The sequence below is a fragment of the Otolemur garnettii genome, unplaced genomic scaffold (genome assembly GCF_000181295.1).
Source record: "Otolemur garnettii isolate 467f Iridium unplaced genomic scaffold, OtoGar3 scaffold00031, whole genome shotgun sequence".
In the NCBI taxonomy this organism is placed as follows: Eukaryota; Metazoa; Chordata; class Mammalia; order Primates; family Galagidae; genus Otolemur; species Otolemur garnettii.
In genome coordinates this window covers 13301992-13309681 of record NW_003852426.1, presented here as the reverse complement: position 1 = coordinate 13309681, position 7690 = coordinate 13301992, and positions in this window count along the sequence as shown.

Genomic DNA, 7690 nt, shown 5'->3' with positions numbered 1-7690 from the left:
CAGATCCTCAAGCTGTCCCCTGGGTAGAGTGCTGTGGCATCACAGCTCACAGCAATCTCCAATTCCTGGGCTCAAGAGAGTCTCCTGCCTCAGCCTCCCAAGTAGCTGGGACCACAGGCGCCGGCCACAACGCCTGGCTGTTTTGTTTTGGTTGCAGCTGTCATTGTTGTTTTGGCGGGCCCAGGCTGGATTCAAACCCGCCACCTTAGGTGTATGTAGCTGGCACCTTAGCCACTTGAGCCACAAGCACAGAGCCCAATCTTCTTCCTTTCTTGAGGCACATTTTCTCCTCCCCAGAGCTACCTCTTCCACTTGTGTGCATTGTACAAGTTTAGAAGGATGAAATCTCTACCTAATACCTAACTCAGATGAGCAGCAGTCACAGAGGAAAGTTCCTATGGAAAGACCTTCCACTGTTTCAGATACCATACTCACCCTAAACCTTGGCAGCTGACAAAACCAGTTTTCTAAGTGTAGGCTGCTATCACAGTGTACCACAGACTGGGCAGCTTATAAACAACAGAAACAGTTCTGAAGGCTGAAAACTCCAAGATCACAGCATGGGTAGATTCTGTGTCTGATGAGGGACTGCTTTGACTGCTGCCTTCTGACTATGTCCTTCCTGGCTGATAGGAGTTTTTGGAGTCCTTTATTAAGGTACTAATCCCATTTGTGAGGATATAAATATTCTTTCTATAGCACCAATCAAGACAATAATTCAAAACCATTTACTCACCTGGTAGGCAAGCTAAACATTTTGAGGCATTCAAATACCTCATTATAATGATTTTTTTTAAGATGAAAACTTCTCAATTGTGTTTATTTCACCAAGAAGGGTATACATGATCTAATTTTTAGAACTGATAGCATGAGGTTTGATTCAAAGATGACAGTGCAATGATTTAGAAAAAAAAATAGGCCATTCAGGGGCGGTGCCTGTGGCTCAAGGAGTAGGGCACCGGCCATATATACCAGGGGTGGTGGGTTCGAGCCCTGCCCCAGCCAAGACTGCAAACCGCCCCCCCCAAACATAGATCTTTCTCCTTTTGTACCTTGCCATTCAGTTCCTTTTAGACAGCACTTTTTTTTTTTTTTTTTTTTTGCCAGGGCTGGGTTTGAACCCACCACCTCTGGCATATGGGGCTGGTGCCCTACCCTTTGAGCTACAGGCACTGCCCTGGACAGCACTCTTTACCTGTTTCTTTTGTATCTTTTTGGTCTATGCAATTATAAATTTATATGCAATATATCTTTTTATTCCCTGATCCAAGTCGAAATATATTTACTGCCCTGTACCTTGCCTTTGCCATTAACAAAGGCATTTAAGTATGTAGAGCCATTTCATTCTCTTTAATCATTGCATAGTGTTCTTTTGTGTGGAATGTGCCACACTCTTACTGTATTAGAATATTAATCAGAAACTTAGGCTCTAACTGATGGACATTTAGATTGTTTCCAATCTTTAGCCATTAGAAAAATGCTACAGTGAATATCCTTATACATAAATTATTTAGCATGTGTTACTATTATATCTGCAGGCTAAATACCTGGGAGTGAGATTGCTGTTCTATGGGTTATGAACATTTATAATATCAATAGATACTATCAACTTGCTTTCCAAAGTTTATCAGTGTACACATGCCCCAGCAATGTCTGAGAGTTCTGTTTCTCCATGTCTTATCAACACAATGTGCTATAAAATTTTTGCATCTTTGCCAATCTGATGGTTACAAAATGTTATCTTCCTGTGCTAGTAATTATCATCATCTCCAAACTTATTTCTCCACGTCTAATTTCTTTCTGTTTTTTTTTTTTTTTTTGGCCAGGGCTGGATTTGAACCCACCACCTCCGGCATATGGGGCCGGTGCCCTACCCTTTTGAGCCATAGGCGCCACCCTCTTTCTTTCTTCTTCTTCTTTTTTTTTTTTTAATTTTTTTGAGACACAGTCTCATTATGTGGCCCTCGGTAGAGTACTGTAGTGTCACAGCTCACAGCCACCTTAAACTCTTGGGCTTAAGCGATTCTCTTGCCTCAGCCTTCCGAGTAGCTGGGACTACAGGTGCCCACCACAACACCCAGCTATTTTTTTGGTTGCATTTGTCATTGTTTAGCAGGCCCAGGCCAGGTTTGAACACGCCAGCCTCAGTGTATGTGGCCAGTGCCCTACTCACTGAGCTATGGGCGTCACACCTCCATTAATTTATTTTCTTTCTTTGGGCTAGGTTTGGACCTGCCACCCCCAGCATATGGGGCCAGCGCCCTACTCCTTGAGCCACAGGTGCCATCCCCTCCATTAATTTCTAAACCTTTCTGCATGCAGCTACCAAACTGGTCTTCTTTCTTTTCTTTTCTTTCTCTCTCTCTCTTTCATTCTTTCTTTCTTTCTTTTTTTGAGACAGGGTCTTTCTCTGTTAGCCAGCTGGAGGGCAGTGGTACAATCATACCTCACTGTAACCTCAAGCTCCTGGGCTCAAATAAGCCTTCCATTTCAGCCTCCTAAAGTGCTGGGATTACAAGCTTAAGCACCTGGCCCAAATTAGTTTTCTTAAAGTACTAATATGTCACTCCTGCTCTAAAACCTTCTGAGGTTCTAATTATCCAATTAGACTCCCTGGCCTGGAAGACAAGCCCCTCCACCATCTGTTCTCAGCCTACTGTTCTTACATGATGTTTTACTGTTTAATCACATACACTTCATGCTCCAGCTAGTCTGAACTAATACCCATTAATCAAACATACTGTATCAGTCAGGGTCTTGGCAGGAAACAGATGGCACTCTCAAAATGGAGAATTTGGGAAGAGCTTAATGTAGGAGCTATTTACAAAGCTGCGGGCAGAGTTTAGGAGAAGCAATTAAGAGATGGTACAATATCTATTATCATCCTTAGTACTAAAGAGACAAAACTGTGACCTGAACCTAGGGAGAGAGAGATTGAGCTATCTGATAGGAGTTCTAGCCTCTAGCCTTTGGTGGAAAGATGCAGCCAATCCATCATGACCCGGCAGAAGAGCCATGGGAATTTTAAAATGCTTGTGTGGGCATAGTTGTTCATCTACTGGTTTCATATTAGTATCGTGTACAATGGATACTTGCTTTTTCATTAATAAAAGCAAACAGGCTGCCGCCATGGCTCCTGTGAAAAATCTTGTTGCAAAGGGGGGCAAAAAAAGAAGCAACTTCTGAAGTTCATGCTTGATTGTACCCACCCTGTAGAAGATGGAATCATGGATGCTGCTTAATTTTGAGCGGTTTTTGCAAAAGAGAATCAAAGTGAATGGGAAAGCCAGGAACCTTGAGTCTCAACAGGTTGAGACTCTGTCCACCCCCCCCCCAAAAGAAGCTAATTGGTTCCTTAACAACAGTCATAAGCAAAATGTCTTCACGTCTAACCTGTATTTCCTGAAGACTTGTAGATTGGGGTTCCAAAAAAATACCAAAGTTAAAGATGAAAGTATTTGGTACCAGTGGACTCTGGTTTGGCTTCTGGAAACCCTTGTTGCTACCCTGGTGTGCCAGGCCAGAATGGTTGAGGAATCCCTTCCCACCGCCCTGGAGCGGCCCCCAATAAATACCTCTCAGGAGTTAGTGAATAAAAGCCTCAGCTCCCTCACTGCAGATGGGATACTTCCTTGTTTTTTCCTTCTTTTGAGACAGTGCCTCAAGCTATCACCCTCGGTAGAGAGCTGTGGAGCCACAGCTCACAGCAACCTCCAACTCCTGGGCTTAAGCGATTCTCTTGCCTCAGCCTCCAGAGCAGCTGGGACCACAGGTGCCCACCACAACTCCCGGCTATTTTTTGGTTATAGTTGTCATCGTTGTTCTGCAGGCCCAGGCTGGATTTGAACCTGGCAGGTCCGGTGTATGTGGCTGCGCCCCAGCCGCTTGAGCTACAGGCGCCACCTTTTTTTGAGACAGTCTCACTTTGTCGCCCTGGGTGGAGTGCTGTCACAGCTCACAGCAACCTGAGGCAAGAGAATCACCTCAGCCTCCCGAGTAGCTGGGACTACAGACCCGCCACAACGCCCGGCTATTTTTTGGTTGCAGTTTGGCCGGGGCCGGGTTTGAACCTGCCACCCTATTTGGGGCTGGTGCTCTACCCACTGAGCCACAGGCGCCGCCCACAGCTGGATAGTTCTGATGTGTACTTCTCCGCGGGGTTTCCTTCTCCATGGTGGAAACTGCTTAACAACTCGGGACGTGGCCAGGAGCCGTGGCTCACTCTGGGAGGCCGAAGCAGGCTGATCGCCTGAGCACATGAGTTGGAGACCAGCTTGAGCCAGAGAGAGCGAGATGTCGTCTCTAAAAATAGCCGGGCGCTGTGGCTGGGGCCTGTAGTCCCCGCTATTTGGGAGGCTGAGGCAAGAGAATTGCTAGAGCCCAAGAGTTAGAGGTTGCTGTGAGCTGGGACGCTATGCTACTCTACCAACGGCGACAAAGTGAGACTCTGTATCCAAAAAAAATAAATAAATAAAAAATAAAATAAGTCGGACCACGGATACACGGTGTATCTGTTTACACGCTATGCTTTCTTCTTTACTATGTATATCTGTGCTTTATCCGTAAAAAGAGTAGATTATTTTGCCCTCTAAGCGTCCTTCCTGGTCTGCTTTTGGAAGATCCCAAGGGAAGACAAATAATATTTTTGAGTACTTCCTATGTGCCAGACAACTTGTTAAAGGCTTTACACGTGCAATTTTATTTAACCTCCCCCAAAGCCCTTTTATAAATATGTGTAGTCTTTTTATTACAAATAACAAATTATTATCAGGGATTAGGACTTTGATGATTTTCCAGTCCTGCGATTTCCTCTTTATTTATTAACCGACATTCTTCTAAGAGCTGAAGGTGAACCACAATTTCTTTCACAAAAGGTCCGATACATGCTAAATTCTTTCTTTTTAACTATCAACCTTTAGCTTTAGGCGTTGAAGCAACAGTTACCTCTAAGGGTGACCAAATGAATTTCTTTCACTCTCTTCTCTCTTGTCACTAATAAATTCATAGGTGTTTTTTGTTTGTTTGTTTTTAAAGAGATAGCGTCCAGGGCTGGGCACAATGTCTCACGTCTGTAATCCTAGCACTCTGGGAGGCTGAGGTGCGTGGGTTGATCAAGCTCAGGAGTTCCAGACCAGCATGAGCAAGAGTGAGACCCCATCTTTAAAAAATAGCTGGACATTGTGGCGGGTGCCTGTAGTCCCAGCTACTTGGGAGTATGAGGCAAAGTTTGAGGTTGCTGTGAGCTACGAGATCCCAGTACTCTACTGAGGGTGACAAAGAGAGACTCTATCTCAATAAAAAAAAAAAAAAGAGAGAGAGAGAGAGATAAGAGTCCCAGTATGTTGCCCAGGCTGGAACTACAGGTGCCAGCGTCTGTGCCCAGCTTTGTTATTTTACTTTCTATAGATTCTGGGAAATCAGGAGCCTGAATGCCCAAAACCTATGCAGGCAGTCTGAGGAAAATGTTAGTCTGAGGATGAGAAGAGCTGTGCTGATTTTAGGTTTAAGAAGGTAAGGTCTTCTGTTCTCTAAGAGTTTCTAGTTAACACTGGATTTATTTTGATGAATGAATGGAAAGCCATTCTGTTTTCAAAGGATTCAATAGAATACCGGTTGTGGGGCGATGCAGGGAGAAAAGTAAGCAGAAAAGGTGCCAGGGTCGTGAGCAATGTTAGGCCAGCATATTTTTCTACCAGGAGTAGCAGCTGGTAGAGAAACCTTTCCTCTCAGGGGGCTACCTGGGCTGAGACTAAGCAGGGAAGTGGCCACTGGAAGGTAAGGAAGGTGCTGCTCACCGTGGGCAGCAGCTCAACCCTGCAGCTGCCTCGGAGGTTTCCAGAAGCCCTGATGTTGGCATCTGGGACCATGGCTACTAAAGCTGTTGCTTTCGAAAAGCCCTTCCAGGAGAGAGGATCCTGCCTTTTCTCTAGCTTCAAAGAACCACATCTTAACTTAGCCAAACCCAGTTACCCGATTTGTTGGAAATTTTTGGAAATATCTTTTTGTATGGAAAAGATAGTGGCCACGTAGCCTTCTCTTTGGGGCTTGTTTTTCCTAGATATGCTCCTGAGAAGAATAGGAAATGAAGCAAGTTATAGGGCATGGAAAGGAGATGATAGGGAGCTCTAGATACTCTGAACAGCCATTCCACTGAAAAATAAAAATGCTAGGTAAAATATGTTAAAACACCTTTTTAATACACCATGCAACTGGAAAGAGAGGAAAGATGTAGAGATCAAATAAATCCAGAGAGGTGAGCTAGTTCTAAACTGGCTTTGCCCTGGGGCTGAGGATATATCTTGAAACCTGGCAACCCTGAATTCCATTTTAACTGAAGAGGGGGTACATGAGGTGAGACAGAAGACAAAACCTGAGGCTTTCCAAAGAGCAGAGTTTAATGAGAACAACTTCAGCATGAGAATACGCTATGGGCCAGGTGCAGTGGTTCATGCCTGTAATCCTAGCACTCTGGGAGACCAAGGTAGGTGAATTGCTTGAGCTTAGGAGTTTGAGATCAGCGTGAGCAAGAGTGAGACCCTGTCTCTACTAAAAATAGAAAAGAAAAAAAAACAAAACAGCTAGGCATCCTAGTTAGCACCTATAATCCCAGCTACTGGGGAGGCTAAGGCAGGAGAATCCCTTGAGTCTAAAAGATTGAGGTTGCTATGAGCCATGCTAATACACTCTACCCAGGGTGACAGAGTGTGACTCTGACTCAAAAAAAGAAACAAACAAACCAAAAAACCAAAACCCAAACAAACATAAAAGAGTATGCTATGGACCATTCGAATGTTTGTGTTCCCTCAAAATTAATGTGTTGAAATACTAATCACCCCAGGTGATGATATTAGGAAGAAGGGCCTTTGGAGGTGATTAGGTCATGAGGGCAGAGCCCTAAAGAATGGAATTAGTGATCTTATAGAAGAGCCCTGAGAGAGCTCTCATGTTCTTTCCACCATGCGAGTTCACAATGAGAAGGTGCCATCTAAGAGCCAGAAAGCAGGCCCTTCTCCTACACAGTATCTGACAGCACCTTGATCTTGGACTTCCTGGCCTGTAGCCTATTAGATACAGAGTTCTATTGTAATATGAGCTACCCAGTTTATGTATTTTGTTATATCAGCTGGAACAGCCTGTCACAGAGTAAAATAGCAATAAACTTCATAAAAACAAGAAAAATTATGTGTCTTAATCAAAAGTACTGGGTAAGGATAACAAAAATCTCTGAGAATTTATAAGAACAAGCAGACCCTAATATAAGGTTATAGCCAGAATTCATACAGCCTTGGGATCTATAAAACCTCAAGTCAGGAATTTATTTTAAAGTAATCCCAAGTTAATAGAGACTCCATTTTTTGGCATAAAGATATGCAAATCTCTGGGTGTATAACTCAAATCTCAAAGTATTCCTACAGCTAAGATTCCATGGAATATGAATTTATAAATTCACGAAAAATCACAAAATACATGAGGAAGCAAGATGCTATAGGGAGAGCTAGCAGAAATAATAGCGAGTAGAATCAGACCATCAAAGACTTCAACTATTTTAATAATTTGAATTTTAACATAAAATAGCACTTTTTTTTTGAGACAAAGTCTCAAGCTGTCAACCTGGGTAGAGTGCCGTGGCATCATAGCTCACAGCAACCTTCAACTCTTAGGCTCAAGTGATCTTTTTTTTTTTTTTTTT